We start from the raw sequence: 20,567 nt of genomic DNA on the forward strand, positions 1-20,567 counted from the left end.
ATCTGTCAGTCCCAGAAAGTTTTCATTAATCATTTTGAGTTTGAAACTAAACTGTTTCTTGACCAGCTCTATTCATTGTGCACTTTGACACTGCTTAAACAATATGGAGACAAGCTGGGAATGTGAATCGGTTGCATTTCTCAATCTTATGTACCAGCAACACTTTTTAAAGTAGATCTGAGCTTCAATGTTTAAGAGAACAAACAACTGAAGCTCTTCTGTGGTTTTTACCTATTGCATTTCTTTCCTGTATGTTGCCAATGTGCTTGTCATTTGATCATTTTAACTGACAAATGCACAGTGGTTTTCATGTCCAAAATAGGTTGGTTTGGATTATCAATATCTAGAAACCTGAATAATAACTACAACTGAAAAGCCTACCTTCAACTGGAAACTCATTTCTGCCTTCATTTCAAAACACATACTCATCCTGAAAACATAACTTTTTAAAACCATAGTATTTACTCTTGATCAGATGATGCAGTTGCAAATTTGCTGTAAGGAAAAGGCAGTACACTAACACTCAAGGATTACTCTAAGTCATTTTTCATAACTGAGGGTTCCATAATTCAGGTTATTTTTTAAAAAGTTAGCTGAGATTATATTGCAAACCCTTCAAGAGAGATGCTGCTTCTTTAAATATCAGAGGGGTAGCCATATTAGTCTAGATCTGCAAAAGTGACAAGGAGTCCTGTGGCACCTTATAGACCAACAGATGTATTGGAGCATAAGATTTTGTGGCCAAAGACCCACTTTGTCAGATGCATGCAAGTGGGTCTTTGCCCACGAAAGCTTATGCTCCAATACATCTGTTAGTTTATAAGGTGCCACAGGACTCCTCGTCGCTGTTCTTTAAATGTATTTGTACAACATAGAGCACAACTGGATCAACATTTTGCCTGGGGCCTCTTAAGTGAGTCCATTAAAATTAATTTACTTGTAGTCTAGATTTATCCTGCATTGTTAGGTCCTTGAGTCAATTAAGTTTTGCTTTCTTCATTTAAATCATTGCTCTGGGATGGAGATGAGAGGTTCAATATAGAGATGTTAAGTAGCGATTAATTTGCTAGTCAAGGAGTCTATGGAATTTCCATTGACTACTTGAGTTGATAAGCACTTCCCCGTTCCACCTTTGAAATGTACAAGAGCCCCAGTGGGGTCTCCTGTGCATTTCAAAGTTGGAACGCCACCTGGAGCCCAGGGCCAGCGGGAAGTCCCTTTCAAAGCAGAAGTGCTCCCGGGAGCCTAGGGTCAGTGGAGGACTGGCCCCAGGCTCTATGCTGCACTTCCTCTTTGAAATGCATAAGAGCCCCTGCTGGGGACTCCTGTACATTTCAAAGCCAGCACGCTGCATGGAGTTCCCAGCTGATCCACTTTGAAATGCTGCACGGAGTCCGGGCGCTCCCACTTTGAAATGGCGCGAGGAGCCTGACCCCTGAATCTCCACGGCATTCAAAGCCACAGCGCAGCATGGAGCAGCTGACCCCGGGCTCCATGCATACTAGCACGAGAACCTTTTCCACTTAGCAAGTTAACAGGCTGCAGTAGATGGTTTCCCACTGCCTAAAAGAACATGCTGAACCTGTGGTGAGCACTGGAGCTCTGTGGTATTGAGCCGCAAAGCTTCCAGGCCATAGGGTGTAGAGACCCAAGGTCTAGATGAAAGAGGCACCCCTGGGTTCTGCATGATGAGGTCAGGATAGAGAGGAAACTAATACCTGTCCACCCACAGCTCCAGGAGAGCAGTGTACCAATGCTGGCACAGTCATGCAGGAGCCAGCAAGATTACCTTGGCCCTGCAGATCTTGAGGATGAATGGGATCAGGGGAAAGATGTACTTTAACCAGTCCTTCCAGGCCAGCTAAAACACATCTGTTAAGAACCCCAGGCTGTGGAACGAGCAAAAGAAAGTGTAATTTCTGGTTGCCCTCCATCACAAGCAGAAGATGGAATGGAGGAGATCATGTCTCACCAACCACTCATAGGTGAAGAATAATCTGCTAAACTGTCTGCCACCATGTTCTGGACTCCTGGGAAATAAGAAGCTTCCAGGTGCACCAAGCTGACTATGCAAAACTCCCAAATGAGGAGAGCTTCTTGACACAGCGGAGACAACCACACGCTGCTCTGCTTGTTGGTCTAAAACATGGTGGCAGTATGAGTCAGAATTGACATTCTGTGACCTTGCATAGTAGCGTGAAAGGTGCGATATGCAAAATGAACCTCCCTGAGCTTCTTTAATGTGGAGAAGCATCTCATCATCCAACCACCTGCTGGGCGTCTGCAGGCTCCCCAAATGTGATCCGACACACTCGAGACTAGCATCATTGCAGGCTAGGGAATGTGGAATGGGACACACGCACACACAACCGGGGGGGGGGGGATCATCCATCGAGAACCTGCCAAGATACCTTTAGGGCTAGGGCTAAGCCTAGACCAGGGGTAGGCAATTTTTGCTGGGGGGCCACTCCAAGATTTTGGTAAGTTGTCAAGGGCCGTACTTTTCTATGGAGGGAATGTGGGGCATGAGACAGAGCTTATGTGCAAAAAGGAGCTCGAGTTAGGGGACTTGGGTGCTTGAGAGGATGTAGAGTCAGAGGGAGTTTGGAAATTCAGAAAAGCAGACATGCTCTTTTGTCATCCCTGTAAACCTCATTTTACAAGGAAGAAGGGATGTGTTGAAAGAGGTTTTCCCGAAATCTGGCATTATGTAGACGTACCAAATTTTGGAAAAGCCTCTTTCGAAACAAAAGCAGAAAAAGATACGCAAATTGCAGTTCACAATTTGTGTATCTTTTTCCAACTTTTCTTCATAGTGTACATATAGCTTCAGGCTCTGCTCATCTTCAACTTCTCCCCCCAGGTTTACCTCTTATCAAATTTTGCTGCATCGTCTTGTTAAATATTTCCAGAGTCCATCACTTCCAATACATCCTCAATGTTATCATCTTTATTATACGACTACTACAACATCTCTCCCCTCTTTAATCGACACACACTAAACCATGAGGCTAAAATAAACTTCCTTGTTTCATACTTTTTGTTATAATAGTCCCGCTTGCTCAAATCTCCCTGCTGCTTACCAGCTCATTTAAAATCAAATTTAAACTCCTCATCCTCATATTCAAGTTCTGCATGAAAATATTCATTTGGATCTGTGTTTTTTTCTTACTATTTCGTCATTCATATATTATGCTCTATAAACACCTTCCATCTTCTCTCACATGAGACTTTTCTTCCATATAGGGCCTTACATGTTAACACTCCACCCCCCTCCAATTGTTTTCCAAGCTTCCTAGATCTCCTATTCCACGCACTTCCTATAAACTCACTACTGTTTCATCCTTCACCATTCCTACACCCAACACATTTTATTTACACAAGTTAACAGAATGTAACACCAGTAACCAACATATTTATGTAAATCCAAATAATATGATTTGTGTGTCATATGCCTCTTTTGTCTGAATTATACTAAAGTTTTAATGAGGCCAGGTTTCTGTCCACAAGGCACTGAGCGCCCATATATTACCATATAAAATGATAAATTAGGTTTTTACACATAGGCTTTATTTAACATACCCACTCTGGATTTAAAATCTTTATAATTTCCTTAATTCCATTTTTAGTTCTGAAAAAAATAGCTACGTACTTGTAGCTCCATAGCCATATACAAGTTCAACTTGGTACTGTAATATTTTATAACAATGATAGCCATAGCCTTTAAAATATCAAAATTCCAGGTCCAAGTTTTTGCAGAAATATACATGCTTAAATGGTAATTTTATTACGGTTTCCTGCTGTAGTAGTTTTGGAGTCTTAATCCAATTATATATTCTAAAAACAAACATTTTAAATCAACATTATTCTAGCTCTCAGACACAAATATTCTTTTCTTCTGACATGAACAAGTACGGGAGCGATTTACAATTCTGAAACCATTGGTATAATAAATAAAAATGCTTAGCATGGACAAAGCGTTTATATTTTGAAAGCATTGTACAGACATTTGCCCCCCAACAACCTTTAGTGGTAAGTCATTATCTATATTTTACAAATGAGGGGAAAAGACGAAAGGTTAAACAAATTGCCCATTGTCACAACAAGTCGGTAGCAGCGCTAGGATTAAGAATTCCCAATCGTGTGCTCATATGCTCAGATCATAATGCCTTCTCTTTTTAATTTACTTTTAGAAAACCCAAATTTAATTCCTATTAAAAGCAATAATCTTTCCAGGCTGTTATGTAGTGACCTGACTTACTACCAATATCAGGACTAACGGAAAGGCTTTGGTTTTACACCCGCAGGGATGTAAAAACTGGGTTAATCAGATAAAACAGTTAAACCTTAGATTTAACCAGTTAACTGATTAAGCGGGTCTTCTGCTGCTGGCCCCTGCACCTGGGGACTGCCAGCAGCCCAGTGTCTGCTCCCAGTGCCCCCATGTGGGGAGGGGGAGCGGCGGCTCACAACCCTGGGGCTCCTTCCAGGTACCAGTACCCAGTAAGCATCATCCCTCCTTACCAATTTTATTTCAGAACAAGAATTTGCATATATACTGTTAATAAGCAACTGATTTTGACATTTACTGGTGGTAAACCAAATTACATGATTAAGAAAAAATTTATAAATACAGATGCGCACAGAAGTGGCAAACCAGATGTTTAGTTAAAAAAAAAAAAAAGATGAAAAAACAAGCCCAGCCTCAATGCCTACTCAAAGGTAAAAGCTATACTTCACTTTAGAGAAGTGGTTCTCAACCTTTTTTTAATTTACAGACCCCTAAAATATTTTGAATGGAGGTCCAGATCCCTTTGGAAATCTTAAAACAGTTTGCAGACCCTTCGGGATTTGCAGACTACATTGGTTTGAAAAGCACTGTTTCGGAGAAATACTTCATTAAAAAAATCCAACAGGAAATAATTAGGCAAGAACCCGTTGCATACCTTCATAGAGGTCTAAAGTGAAATGCCAGAAGGTATCATTAGGTGCACATATAGAAACAGTGCAACAGTGCAGCCACACTGGTGCAGCTGTGATCGTGTACTGGCACCACTGCAGTGCTTCAGTTAGTTCAGATGTCCCCAAACTGTGGCGGATGCTCTCTGGGCGGCACCAAGGAATATTCAGGGGTGGGGGTACTGGGGAGTGCCACCCAACCCTGGGATCCCAGCCACAGCCCTCTGTCCTCATCTGCTCCTCCCAGAACCATGGCCCTGCTCCTGATCCCAGCTCTGGGAAGGATGGGGGAAGATGAAGTAAACAATATGGGGATCACTAACGTAGTTAATCCACCCCCATGAGAAGCAGCAGCTATGTCACTGGGAGAAGCCCTGCTGTTGACACAGTGCTGTCTATACAAGAAGTTAGTTTGGTATAACTGCATTGCTCAGGGGTGTGGGATTTTTCACACCCCGAAGTGAAACAGCAATGTTAGTTTATACTGTAAACCTGGCCTGACATCACAGGCCACATTGCACCCTAAAACCCCTATATGGATCCCAATGACTTGGGTTTGATTAAAGTATAACTTACATTTGGCTAAAGTTTATCTTCTAGAGAAGACATTCATTTGAAGATGTCAAGAGATGGAGAATCTACCATTTTCATTAGTAGTCTGTTCCAATAAAAGCGACGAGGAGTCCTGTGGCACCTTATAGACCAACAGATGTATTGGAGTATAAGCTTTCATGGGCAAAGACCCACTGTGTCAGATGCATGTCCCCATATTGTTTACTTCATCCCCCTCCCCCACCATCCTTCCCATACCTGGGATCAGAGCTACGAAGTGGGTCTTTGCCTACGAAAGCTTATGCTCCAATAAATCTGTTAGTCTATAAGGTGCCACAGGACTCCTCGTCGCTTTTGCAGATTCACACTACCACGGCTCCCCCTCTGATACTTGTTCCCACAAAAAAATCACTTTAAATGAATAGTTATAAATGGGGTTCCACAGGGATCAGTTCTGGGATTGGTTCTGTTCAGTATCTTCATCAGTAGTTCAGATAATGGCATAGAGGTTACACTTATAAAATTTGCGAATGATACCAAGCTGGGAAGGGCTGAAAGGAAGATAGAATTGTAATTAAAAATGAACTGGACAAACTGGAGAAGTGGTCTGAGGAAAAGAGGATGACATTCAATAAGGAAAAAGGCCAACTATTCCAATTGGTCCTTCCTAATCAGTTGCACACATACAAAATGGGAAATGACTATCTACAGAGTGTTGCGGAAAAGGATGTAGGGGTCATAGTGGACCACAAGCTAAATATGAGTCAACACTGAAACGGTTGCAAAAAAAGTAAACATCATTCTGGGACGAATTAGTAGCAATGTTGTAAGCAGGATATGACAAGTAATTCTTCCACTCTACTCCAGGGATGTTAAATATCAGTTAATTGAATAGTTGAGTAACCTCATGAATTCTTATTGGTTAGTCAACTACTGTATAGTATTAGGGGACAGGACTGGCAGCCAGTGTGCTCCAGTCCCACTTCCGAGGAGTCCCCGTCACTCCTTGCAGGATGCAAGGTGGAAGCTGGTCTGCGAGGGAAGCCAGTTTAAAAACCAGCTCCCCTCGCGGACTGGCTACCTGTCATCCCATGCTGCTGCCTCTGATACAGAAGAAGCAGCGCAGGGTGGCAGCAGTCCCTGTCCAGGGGAGGGAGGAGAAAGGTCTGTGCTCCTGGACCCAGCACGAGTCAGATCTGAGCAGGGTACCTGCCAGTCTAGCTCCTAATACAGTTTAAATGCAGAGCCACAGCAAGGGTAGATCCCAGACCCATCATAAGCCAGGACTAAGCCAGGTTGCTGGTCAGCCTGCTAAAAAATTTACTCTGCGTGTGCGCGCACACGCTCATGTAGTCTATAGTAGGGATGTTAAATAACAGTTAATTGAATAGTCCATTAACCTCATAGTCGACTATTCTATAGTCCCCAGACAGCCCCTGTCTAGGAGAAGGGATCCGAGTTCCTGGATCCAGCACAAGCTAGAACTGAGCTAGGGTGCCTGCCTGGCTCCTAATACACTTTAAATGCAGAGCCGCAGCAGGGGGGTAGGTTCAGAACCCAGTGCAGGCTGGGACTGAGCTAGAGGCTGCTGGCCAGCCTGCTAAAAAATTTATAGGCAAGGAGTTGGGGGAAAATGTGTGTAGTCTAGAGTATTAACCTATAAGCTTTTACTTATTGTTTAACCAACTAGACTATTACATCCCTAGTCTACTCTGGGCTGATTGGGCCTTAACTGGAGTACTGTGTCCAGTTAGGAGTACAACATTTTAGAAAAAATGTGGACAAATTGGAACAAGTTCCCAGCAAAGAGGGGACTCTGATACAGAGCCAGCAGCACGGTGTGGCAGCCAACTCCCAAGAGCCTGTGTGTAACTGTGAATGGTAACCAATAAACCTAGGCTTATCAGTTAACTGTTTATATGGTTATACTTAGGGCTCGACAAACTGCGGCAAAAGCTACTCTCCAGGTCTGCACCGTGCATGCGCCAGCTCAGCGCTGTGCATGCGCAGCACCGGTAAATGGGATGCACAGAGCCACCAGCTGAAATCAACTCGCCACGGGCAAGTAGAAACAACGGTATATCAAGCCCCGGTTATACTTTTACATCCCTAAAGCTAACCCTGATGAACTGCCTCTGGCCCGCATCCCGAATTAAACTCATAGAGCTTTAGTCTGATCATGAAAGAGTATTTTCTCCAGTCCTCAAATAATTTTCGTGGCTCTTTCCTGCACTAGATAAATGGACAGTAAGATGGATAGAAGGCCGGGCCCAGCAGGTAGTGATCAACAGCTCGATGTCAGGATGGCAGTTGGTTTCTAGCGGAGTGCTCCAAGGTTCGGTACTAGGACCGGTTTTGTTCAATATCTTTATTAATGACCTGGATGAGGGGATGGATTGCACCCTCAGCAAGTTTGCAGATGACACTAAGCTAGGGGGAGAGGTAGATACGCTTGAGAGCAGAGATAAGGTCCAGAGTGACTTAGACAAATCTGAGGATTGGGCCACAAGAAATCTGATGAGGTTCAACAAGGACAAGTGCAGAATCCTGCACTTGGGATGGAAGAATCCCAAGCATTGTTACTGGCTGGGGACCAACCAGCTAAATAGTAGTTCTGCAGAAAAGGACCTGGGGGTTACAGTGGATGAGAAGCTGGATATGAGTCAACAGTGTGCCCGCGTAGCCAAGAAGGCTAATGGCATATTAGGTTACATTAAAAGGAGCATTGACAGCAGATCCAGAGATGTCATTATTCCCCTTTATTTGGCTCTGGTGAGGCCACATCTGGAGTAGTGTGTCCAGTTCTGGGTCCCCCACTACAAAAAGGATGTGGACGCGTTGGAGAGGGTCCAGCGAAGGGCAACCAAAATGATTAGGGGGTTGGAGCATATGACCTATGAGGAGAGCCTGAGGGAGTTGGGTCTGTTTAGTCTGCAGAAGAAAAGAGTGAGGGGGGGATTTGATAGCAGCCTTCAACTTCCTAAAGGGAGGTTCCAAAGAGGATGGAGAGAGACTGTTCACAGTAGTGACAGGTGGTAGAACAAGGATCAATGGTCTCAAGTTGAGGTGGGAGAGGTCCAGGTTGGATATTAGGAAAAACTATTTCACTAGGAGGGTGGTGAAGCACTGGAATGGGTTACCTAGGGAAGTAGTGGAGTCTCCATCCCTAGAGGTGTTTAAGTCTCGGCTTGATAAAGCCCTGGCTAGGTTGATTTAGTTGGGATTGGTCCTGCCCAGAGCAGGGGGCTGGACTTGATGACCTTCTGAGGTCTCTTCCAGCTCTATGGTTCTATGATCCTCAAATTATTCAACATGTTTTAAAAAATGTGGACACCAGAACTAGAAACAATATTCCAGTATCAGCTGCAGTTCCCTCCTATTTATTACTCCCATTTATATATTCAAGGAACAGACTAGTCCTCTTTGCAACAACATTGCACTGATGCTTAACCACTATGACCTCAAGTCCTTTTCAGATTCACTATTTACCAATTCCTCATTATGTTGGACTGGTTAGCATTCCGTTCCTTATTTCTAGGCTCCTAATTTTACCAACCATGTAGACCAAATGTAAACTAGGCCCAACCTCAATCGCTATGAATGACTGCCCTGTTCTCAAAATTATTCGTCACACTTAAAATCTGTGCATCAGCCTCAATTTTTTATCAGCGCTGATTTTGTACGTAGTTCCAAATCATTGATGAAAAGTTTGAATAGCACTGAGCCTAATCCTGAACCTTGCAAAACCTGACTAGAAACATTCCCATTCAATGATGAGTCCCCAGATTTGTCAGTTAGCCACTGTTAATCCATTTAATATGCACTTTGAAATTGTATAAATGCCACTTTAAAAATCAGAATGTCAAATCTTTAAAAAGTTTTAAATACATTCCATCTACATTATCTTTATCAAACAAATTTGTAATTTCAAATATTGTTCGTGTGAAAATGTCTATTTTTCCATAAAATCTTGTTAATTACAATCCCATCTTAAATTTATCTATTGAATCCCCGTTATAGACCGGTCAGTTTAACGTCTGTCCCAGGGAAGATAATGGAGCAGGTAATTAAGGAAATCGTATGCAAACACTTGGAAAGTAATAAAGTGATAGGGAATAGCCAGCATGGGTTTGTGAAGAACAAGTCATGCCAAACTAATCTGATAGCTTTCTTTGATAAGATAACGAGCCTTGTGGATAAGGGAGAAGCGGTGGATGTCATATACCTAGACTTTAGTAAGGCATTTGATACAGTCTCGCATGATATTCTTATTGATAAACTAGGCAAATATAACTTAGATAGGGCCACGATAAGGTGGGTGCATAATTGGCTGGATAACCGTAGTCAGAGAGTTGTTGTTAACGGTTCTAAATCCTGCTGGAAAGGGATAACAAGTGGAGTTCCTCAAGGGTCTGTTTTGGGACCCGTACTATTCAATATCTTCATCAATGATGTAGATATTGGGATAGAGAGTACTCTTATTAAGTTTGCAGATGATACCAAACTGGGTGGGGTTGCGACTTCTTTGGAGGATAGGGACATAATTCAAAATGACCTTAGCAAGTTAGAGAAATGGTCAGAGGTAAACAGGATGAGGTTTAATAAAGAGAAATGCAAAGTGCTCCACTTAGGAAGGAACAATCAGTTCCATACATACAAGATGGGAAGCGACTGTCTAGGAAGGAGCATGGCGGAAAGGGATCTAGGGGTCATAGTGGACCACAAGTTGAATATGAGTCAACAGTGTGATGCTGTTGCAAAAAAAGCAAATATGATTCTAGGTTGTATCAACAGGTGTGTTGTAAGCAAAACTCGTGAAGTCATTCTGCCGCTCTATTCTGCACTAGTTAGGCCTCAGCTGGAGTACTGTGTCCAGTTCTGGGTGCCACATTTCAAGAAAGATGTGGAGAAATTGGAAAGGGTACAGAGAAGAGCGACAAGAATGATTAAAGGTCTAGAGAACATGACCTATGAAGCCAGGCTTCATGAACTGGGCTTGTTTAGTTTGGAAAAAAGAAGATTAAGGGGGGACATGATAGCGGTTTTCAAATATCTAAAAGGGTGTCACAAGGAGGAAGGCGAAAATTTGTTCCTCTTGGTTTCTGAGGACAGGACAAGGAGTAATGGGCTTAAAGTGCAGCAGGGGAGGTTTAGATTGGACATTAGGAAAAAATTCCTAACTGTCAGGGTGGTCAAATATTGGAATAAATTGCCAAGGGAGGTGGTGGAATCTCCCTCTCTGGAGATATTTAAGAACAGGTTAGATAGACATCTGTCAGGGATGGTGTAGACGGAGCTTGATCCTGCCTTGAGGGCGGGGGGCTGGACTCGATGACCTCTCGAGGTCCCTTCCAGTCCTATTATTCTATGATTCTATGATGATTCTATGATCTCTTCTAATGCTTTTTAATTATTTTGCCCATGATGGATCTCAGGCTAATCATCCTAGTTACACAGTTCCCCATACTTCTAGCTAGTATATTACATTGTAAAAGCGATATTTGACATTACAGGGACACAATTATATTTTTAAAATTTGTGTTTTAGTAATATCTTAATTTATTAAAATAAACCAATTTTTGAAAACATAATCCCAACTATTTGTACAAAATGATGGGGACTAAATTAACTATTACAATTAAAGAGAGATGTTGGAGTCATTGTGGATAATTCTCTGAAAACTTCCACTCAATGAGCAGCAGTAGCCAAAAAAGCAAACAGAATATTACGAATCATTAAAAAAAAAGGATGGAGAATAAATCAGAGAATATCTTATTCATCATCATCATGAACCACCATGGGCTCAGTGCCTGCTGGTGTCCAACGCCTCCCTCACTATTTCCTTCCATCTTTCCCTGTCCTGTGTGGAGTGGCTTAGTTTTGTAGACTAGCTCTGCACCAATCTACTATATTATCTACCCATTCTCTGTGGGGTCTGCCTCTCCTATTCTGACCGTCCATAATGCCGAATGCCAGGGTCTTAACTTTTCACTCGTCGTTCATTCTGCAGATATGCCTGAATATCTGTAACTGCCGTTGTATAACCTTCTGAAGTAGGTTCTCGTCCAGCTGTATCTTCCTATGTAATTCCTCATTGGTGACCTTCTGCATCCATCCTATTCTAAGGATCTTTCTATAAAAACTCCTCTCGAACACCAATATCGTTCTTTTCTAATATTTTATTATGCATGTTTCACATCCGTGCAACATGCTGCTACATACACACGTTTTAAAGATGCTCAGCTTTGTTCCTAAGCTAATCTCTTTACTTTTCCAGATCTTATTCATCACCTTCAAACTCACTCTTGCTTTCACTATTCTACTTGGTATTTCCTTCTTACAGTCTAGATCATACATCATGTTGCCCCACAAATATGTGAACTTCTCTACGTTCTCTAGTTCAATCCCATCTACACTGATCTTCCTTCCTATTTCCATATCTCCAAATACCATTGTCTTCATTTTATCGATATTCATAATAAGTCAATACCACTTCCCTTTCTCATTTAGCACCTACACCGTTCTCGCTAACGTCTCTTCATCTTCCTCGATGATGACTATACCATCCACAAACTTCAAGTGTTGCTGCTATATAAATCCATGGTACGCCCATGAATCCATGAATACTGCATACTGATGTGGTTATCATGGCATTGCAAAAAGTTCAGAAAAAGGCAACAAAAATTATTAGGGGTTTGAAACTGCTGCCATATGAACAGAGCTTAAAAAGATTGGGTCTTTTCAGTTTAGAAAAAAAGACTAAGGAGAAATATGATAGAGGTCTATAAAATCATACTGGTGTGGAAAAAGAAAATAAGGAAAAGTTATTTACTTGTTCCCATAACATAAGAACAAGGGGTCATCAAATGAAATAAATAGGGTTGCTGGCCAGTCTGTTAAAAATGTATTGGCAGGAGGTAGGGGAAAATGAATCTAGTCTATAGCATTAACCGATAAGCTTTTGCTTATCAGTTAATTGACTACACTATTACATCCCTATTTTGTACATCCTGCTTTGATGATCTGCTGGGCTTCCCAGAAGTGTGAGCCACTGTCTTAAGCTCTCTCACCCTCAGCTTTGTGTCATCTCCCTGACATGCTAGCATGCCTGCCTTGCCAGCAAACATTTCAGGACTGTTATCTTCTAGACAAGGTTAAGACTGGCAATCAGTGGACTCCAATTCCCAAGAATACTCAGACACACCTTTTTTTGCAGTGCTTAGCCCCTCTTACCAAAGCACCCATTAAATCTTAACAAGATAGCTGTTCCTTTAAAGAGACAGTACTCACAAACTTAGGTGGGACTAACAAACCCTTCACTTAAATCAAAAGCACAAAGTTTATAGTAAAAGTAAAACAAGTTTATTAACAAAAAGAGACAGGTTTAAGTTACAGCAGATTTAAGAAATAAAGATAGAAATGGTTACAAACAAAAATAAAAAATAGCCCAAGAAGTGTATGTGTACATTACCGCTTAAGTTAGTGTAACTTTATACACATACCTGAGTGTCTAAGACACGCCTGCATGACATGAGTTAAACCAATCTAAGCAGTGGTATACAGCACTGTGATAATTTATCCATTACCAATGAGCAATGATAGTTAGTTGAAGGGCAAGCTCTGTCCCATTAGCTTAGGGTGGTTCAGCTAGAGAGCTTACAGCAGTGCAGTCACACCACTGTACGCTCTCTAGTGTAGCCATAGCCTGAGGCTAAATCACAACTTAAACTAGACTCTTTTATTCAATGAAGTTTTTTCACCGCAGTTCCTCATTCAGCTTGACCCCTGCTCTTTAGCCATGACCTCATGACACACAGCTTGAAATGCTGGGTTTGACTCCTCAAGTAAAGGACATCTATAGAGTTCCCTGCTCTTTTTATATTCCAGTAAACCTTTGAAACAAAAAAGTTTCTCTCGATGTGGTGTAGATGCCACATTGTCTTCACTCTATTTCTTAGCTTGATAGTGTTGTTCACCTTACATGTAAACATACCTTCACTGACTGCCTGACACCCAGGCTGCTCTGAGAAATAAATATACATTCCTTTGTCTAGGGAAGACTGGTCTTACAAACTGCTTACCAAGCACATTTTAAGAACTTAATTTCAGCACATATTTCTGACTTTTTATATGCACCCCATACATACACCATGTAATGATTTAAGATATTGTATATAAACTAGTAATAGGTTGATCTTAACATAACACCTGTTAGATACAGATTACAACAGTGTGTTAGTTGTAGTGAGTATGTCAGGTCTGACCAAAATCATTGACACAGAATAGTGAACGACCAATGGGCCCGTATCACACTACCTAATAAAAGCCATGAAATCCCAATCTTTCAAGAACAGTAGTGAAATTTCAACTAAGGAATATGACATTTCCAAAACCATCCAGCAAGGAATAGTTGCAGAATTAACAAGTTGCCCCCAAAAGCTATAATTAGGTTAAAAAAACTCCTCCGAGGCAGAAGGTCACAGTAAACAACAATTACTACATTTCAACTTTTTATAGCCAAAATAAATGAGACAGTTGATAAAGCTGTCACCTTCTCAAAAACACAGCATAAAATTTCATGGGAGATGTTAGCTAGTTATAATACTTAGCCCACTATAAAACTCATTGGTTGTAGTAGAAAAGATGACAGTAATTTGCATGACCTAAAGGTTAAAGCTTTCTACAAAATGTATACCCTTCATTTTTCTAATATTTATACACTTTTGGAAAAGAAAGTTAGAATAGGATTTCTTGAAACATTCTTGTATTTTTCAATAAATATAGCAGAGGCACAAGACAACTGCCTTTCATACTTTGGCTAGTATTGGTCTTGCTATGAGGAAAAAATATTTGTACTGTGCATTGCACAACTACTGTTTCTATTTCTACTACTAATGCAGATTAGACCGCTACAATGTAATATTACTTCGAAGGAGAGGAAAATTTTCTTAAGTAAAACCTTTATCCAGCCTTAAAACTTACATAACATGTCCTAATTATTTTGATATCTTAGGGTTTGATATATTATGTATAAAACTGTAATTAACAGGCCATAATAATTCTTCTGATGAGGCATGGCATTACCCAACAATACAATATGATTCCATTTTGCAGGGGAGAGTGAAAAATGTTGTTGTGCCAATTTCCTTATTTTATCATAAAATTATAGAATATTAGAGTTGGAAGAAACCTCAGGAGGTCCAACCTCAAATCATTTGCATCTTCAATTCTCCATATTAACCTAAGTGGCAAAAGACATACAATGCAGAACAATTTGTTCCTCTTCTCCCCTCCCTCCAAAAATAAAAATCCTCGAAGACATTATGGTTTAATTCCAAGAGAGATAAACTGCAGGAAATCATCAAGTTTACTTTATGCATGTATTACAGAAGAACATCTCTCTTCTCTCACTTGATTAGAGTTGTAATAGTGTGACAGAAAAATTACCATTCTTAAAAGTATTTTCTGGTTTCTACTAATTCATGTTACAATACAGAGAATATATTTCCTCTTATAGTTAACTGAAGTGGGTGGTAATTTGTAATGTTACTAAAAAGGCAGTAAAATTCTTCTATGTGAAATCATTTTACAGAGAGACAGGGAGGGTGCTATCATGGATATAATGCACCATGAACTGAAAACATATACAGAAAACATAACACTGTATTAGTCTGACTGCATACGGTACTCCACAACATATTAGTGTCTGATTATTTTACACTGTAAAACTTTAAACACTGAGATATTTAATTTGATAATCTCAATGTTGAATTGTGAAATTTTGTCTTTAGTATACAGCAAAGACAGCTGCTACATAAAAATGACTTTATATAAATATCATGTTCTTTTCTGTGGTCTCATTTCAAATAGCACAAGTTTTATCTTCACTCACCACACATTCTTTTGCACATAAACCTGTTAATGATCAGTGCAGTGTAGCTTCACTGTGCTTGATATCTGAGATTCTACTTCTGCTGCATACAAGATTAAAGTAACCACGAACGCCAATTAAATATATCCCAATTAACACTAGGCATTGTCAACAGACACCACATTGCCCATTCTAGAAAATAAACTAAAAAATTCTCTCAAGTCTGATTCATAAGCCCCAGCCCAAAACTCTCTCTTTTCTTAATGTTATGCTTAAAATAAACAAACAGGCATGTTACTTCAGTGGTTACAATTACTTCTGTATGAAATTCTAAGACACCCCATCAAGCCCTCAAAGGCACAACTCACAACGGCTGCAACAATATTTCAACTTTGTCTCTTTTTCAAACAACTTACCTTGGGCAGTAGTATCAGTAACCCTGTCAGCATGTCAAATACAGCTTGCTTGAGGTATTTCTCTCTCTTTTGTGACATGCATATTTCTCAGAACATTACTTTTTTGTAAAAATAATCTGCTCTATATTCGCCAAGAAAGCTTTTAAAACATGAACTGAACATAGGGAGGTGGCGGGATCTCCCCCTTAGAGGTTTTTAAGTCCCAGCTTCACAAAGCTTTGGCTGGGATGATTTAGTCGGGAATGACCCTTCTTTTAGCAGGGGATTGGACATGACAACCTCCTGATGTCTCTTCCAACCCTATGATTCTATGACATGCCAGAAAACTTAAAAAGGTTTTTCTGATTCTGCAGACAGCAGGTAACAGCTCCAGGAGAGTAAGGTTACCCTCCCATTCATCTCAACTGTTAACTCAATCCTGGTTGACACTTTCCATCTGTGAACCAAATTTAAACAATAACTGGATTTGTGCACACAGAATTGCATCCACAAGCATCCAAATAAAAAAAGGGCACTGAAACAGTTTTGGAGTATCTCATTTTCTGCCCCTCCCACCCAATTAAACAGTAACTTCACTAAGTAAAAGTTCAGTTACTGCACAGAGTCTTAATACAGAACCTCTTCGTTTTAATCAGTAAGAGAGAGTAGCTGCTGCAATTTAATGGTACTAACACAGCTCTAACTTTGTAGGCATAGTAAACATATAATTAAAAGTGTAACTTAATCCTCTCATAGAAGACAGACAAACTCTGGTACATAAATATTTAACATTTGTAATTTTCAGAGTGGTGCAAATTTACGCTGGGGTTCCATTTCACAGTTGCAAGAGGAGTAGACTAAGTTACATGTTGTGCTGAATATCAGCACTTATCCAGTGAGTAGGAAGTATTACATGCCTTGCTACATTATATGAACATTACTATTTCACATTTTCAATAGTATACTTTTATGAATTGTTTTATGAATATTAATAGTAATATTTAAAATATGTCTGACTATTATAACACCCAGAAACATAACGCCAAGTTTCACGTACCTTCAAGCCTCAAGTGTGCATTATTGCCAATGTAAAAAATAACTTCTAACCTGATAGCAATATGGAAAAAAAATACTATAAAAACTTAACAGCTTTGTTGCCAACTGCTTCTATTCCCAGCAAAGAACTGTTGAAATGCTACATAGGACTTTGAGTTCCTATTGACCAGCTGACAGAAGGACTGAACTCGTGGCCTCCTTCAAAATTGTGATTCACATGTCTCTTACAATTTAAGAGTTCACCATTTACTGCCTTAAGACACACAGCAACTATTACATCATACCCATTTCTCATGTCCTATTATGTGCTATAGTTGTCCTCATCATATTTAAAAAACAAAACAAAATCAGTGTATGGCACTATGCTGAAACCTATCCTTGTCAGGTAAAAGAGATTTATTGTTGTAGGTTTATTTTCTATTTCTGGTCAACTTGGAAGGAAAAAAAATATAAAACATATTGTGCTTTAAAATTCAATTCTCCAATTTCATTACCATTTATTGGCCTCATCTGGTTTCAATGAAGCCAGTGGGAATTCTGATACAGACTTCAACTGGAGCCAATTCAAAAATTCTATGTAAAAACAAAAAATGTCAAACTGTGGGTCTTACAACGGTAATTACAGTAGGTTTTATTTAAAGCTATGCAAACTCACGTAGTGTAACAGAGGTTTCTGAACATTTTGTCACGCTTCAGAATGCTTATACTGAGTGAAGCACTATTTATTGTTGAGCGCAAAACCGCTACTTTTCCCCCCGTTTTGTTCATTTAGCAAAATGACTTGTTTGTGTATGTGTGAATTTGTTAGGATTAAGAACAAAAAACATACTGCTCCCACTAACAGTGCCCTCTGACTGAAAAAGCTATTTAATTGTGATTGAAAGTTTCAGAAAAGTGTAATCAAAACAAAGTGTCAGTGACTAATACAGTCAACTAATCAACCATAATTAAACATTGCATACTGTTCATCTTTGGAACAAATATGCCATTATATTTTCCAAACTGTCAAAGCTTCCCCTTTTCCAGATTCTTAGGGTACATATTCTGCAGGAGGCTGACAAGTTTTATTTCAGCTCTCTACTTCCAAGAAAAGGTAAAACCATAACATTAAGAAATTAAATTAGCTCATGTTCAACTATTAATAGTACTGAAGTCAAAGGATGTGGACCTTGTCATTTTAGAAAATTATCAGGAACACTGATGAAAAAATAATCAAAACGTCTAATTTTTAAAAGTAGATGGGTTAGTGATACTTAGTTTTTGTTTTGAGTTTCATTTTTTGCACTATTGCTGAAAAATTGGAAAAGGTTTTCTTTCTTTACTTACTGTACCCTTTACCATTAGGAAAAATATTTACTGGAATTTGAAAGTGCCTTGGATTTTTGTTTACTTCCTTGTTACTGCATCAGCACTGAGATCAAAACTGCTCAGGGAATAAGGTTGCTGAGTTAACTACTGCAATTGGTTGCACACACAACAGTGTGTTCAGATCCTATAAAAATAGTGGTCATTAACATTAACAGCAAGTACAAAAAAAATCAAAATAAAAACCCACAAAGAAACCCACACACATATTCAGATTATTCCATAGCATCCCAAAGCTTAGTTCCAGAAGACATTCATACTCAGATGTAACAGTTTAAATGCAAGTAATCTTGCAGGCTTTAGCTACTGGATTTTGGTGTAAAAGTTTACAGCAGTATATATAATCTTGATGAAATGCATATGATACATCTACAAATACTCTTCATAAGAATGAAAATTTAGGATTATTCTTCAGCCTCTTAATCAGGTTGATAAGTATTAAAAAAATGAAACAAATGATGTGCCAAACAGGTTTTAGATTTGCTTAAGTATATTTGCCACTGGCCAATTTTTAAAAACTATAGATTTATCACAAGCCAGGAATATTGCTGGTAATTTACTAGAATTTTTTTTAGTCTGAGTGATCTCCTGGGCCATATGCAGACAGATATGAACTTGCATCACTCACTTTGAAATTAAAATATAATTTAAAATTAAACTAAATATCTTGATAAATTAATATAGTTAATTCACCTGGACTCTGAATGTTATCTGAAAAGATGTAAATAAAAAATAAAATAAAATTTGATGTATCAGTTTAAATCCACAGTGAAACTCGAGGACATAGCTTCTATGAACAACATTAGTCATCAACACTTCACATTGATTACTTGGTATAAGCAACTGAGCACTGCTGCAAAAGAACTTTGCTAAAATAGAAAGGTACAACTATGATATACATTTTAAAGGCTAACTTTCCACGCAAGAAAGTGAGATTTAAAATATTTCAGAAATGATACAGATAAGTCATCCTACAGCATTTATAAGTAAATCTTGTTCAACCTGCTGGTGACATCATCAATTTTGCCTGTCCTTACCATTTTAAAAATTATCCCCACATCTATGAACCAAAGAAATCAATCTATTTAGTTCTACAATTTCTGATAACAGCTGCCTGCTATCCTGTTTACAAGGCTCAATGTCAGTCATAAGTACATTCTGTAGGCAATACATGACTTTCACGTTAAACTGTGCAAGCTGGTTACTCATGTGCAGTCCAAGTAACCATGCAATCATTTGATGCAATTTTAAGTACTAATTTACTTAGCTCAGTACAAAAAAATCTTATGCAAAAATACATCTTTGTTCACCAAGCAAAATTTTGTGATGTGTATTGTTACTGTGAACACAAGTAAACATTTTCTGCCCCTGTTAAGAATTATGTGGCAACATTGCAGACTTAAAAGCATTAAAGCAAAGTACAACTCAAGATCCACACTGATAACGTAACAAGAGAAGCACACTGAGTAAATATAATGTTTTGCTTCTGATGACCTTAGTTATTTCGTGGAAATCTGCTACCTGATTAAGTTGCTCAAATTAATTTTATATCTGTTTTGCAGTACATCATATACCATTTTAAAGACTAGTTTAAAATTAAATGTGGATTTTTTTAAAAAAAAACAGTGCATCCTTACCCATGTCTTCAACAAATATCCTTAGATAAAAATACTTTAAAACCCAGTTATAAAAGGAAGAAAAACAGATTAACCATATGACAGACATGATTATCACAAAAGGAAAAAAAGCAAAAATAGAAGTTGCAGTTGTTAGAGGTCAAACAAGTCATCCAACTGTACTTGTGATTATACAGCACTACACATACAGTCACACAGCAAGCTCTTCCAGAATTAGCATTTCCTAGAAAGCACAGGTTTAAGCTAATATAATTTTATATGTGAATTGCTTAAACTACATAAACGTAAAATAGCGGAGTCTCATTCGGTCTCCAAAATAAAGTTTAAAAGCTACAAGATTATGTCAATGAAGGCATGCTTTCTATGAAAACGCCTCTAACACATTTTATAACTACTCTGCACACCCCACCCCCCCAACTTTTTGTATATTTTAATTAAGATACTCTGTGTTTTGGAAATATTTACATTTTGGATGCACAGACTGAGACATACTCCTCACTTTCCACATGCAACTTCTCAAAAGGATGGAATGTATATTTGTAATTCAGTACATCCTTAAAAATACCAGGCCTCACACACTTCACCAGAAAAATATTCTGCGGGAAAAAAATTGCTAAAAGTGAAGGAATGTATTGTTTGCACACTCTTTCTTCATTGTTAAATAACCTAAAGAACATTAAAATTCTGAGTATAAGTACGTTAAGGTAGACAGAATTCAATTTAGTTAAATAG

General features: G+C 39.1%; 1 protein-coding gene across 1 annotated transcript in view; it reads right to left on the reverse strand.

Moving 5' to 3' along the window:
* Positions 1-20,567, reverse strand: part of FOXK2 (forkhead box K2) — a 96,157-nt gene that overhangs the window by 72,742 nt on the left and 2,848 nt on the right. The gene's annotated exons all lie outside the window — the stretch shown is intronic.

The sequence above is a fragment of the Pelodiscus sinensis genome, chromosome 20, assembly GCF_049634645.1.
Source record: "Pelodiscus sinensis isolate JC-2024 chromosome 20, ASM4963464v1, whole genome shotgun sequence".
Taxonomy (NCBI): Eukaryota; Metazoa; Chordata; order Testudines; family Trionychidae; genus Pelodiscus; species Pelodiscus sinensis.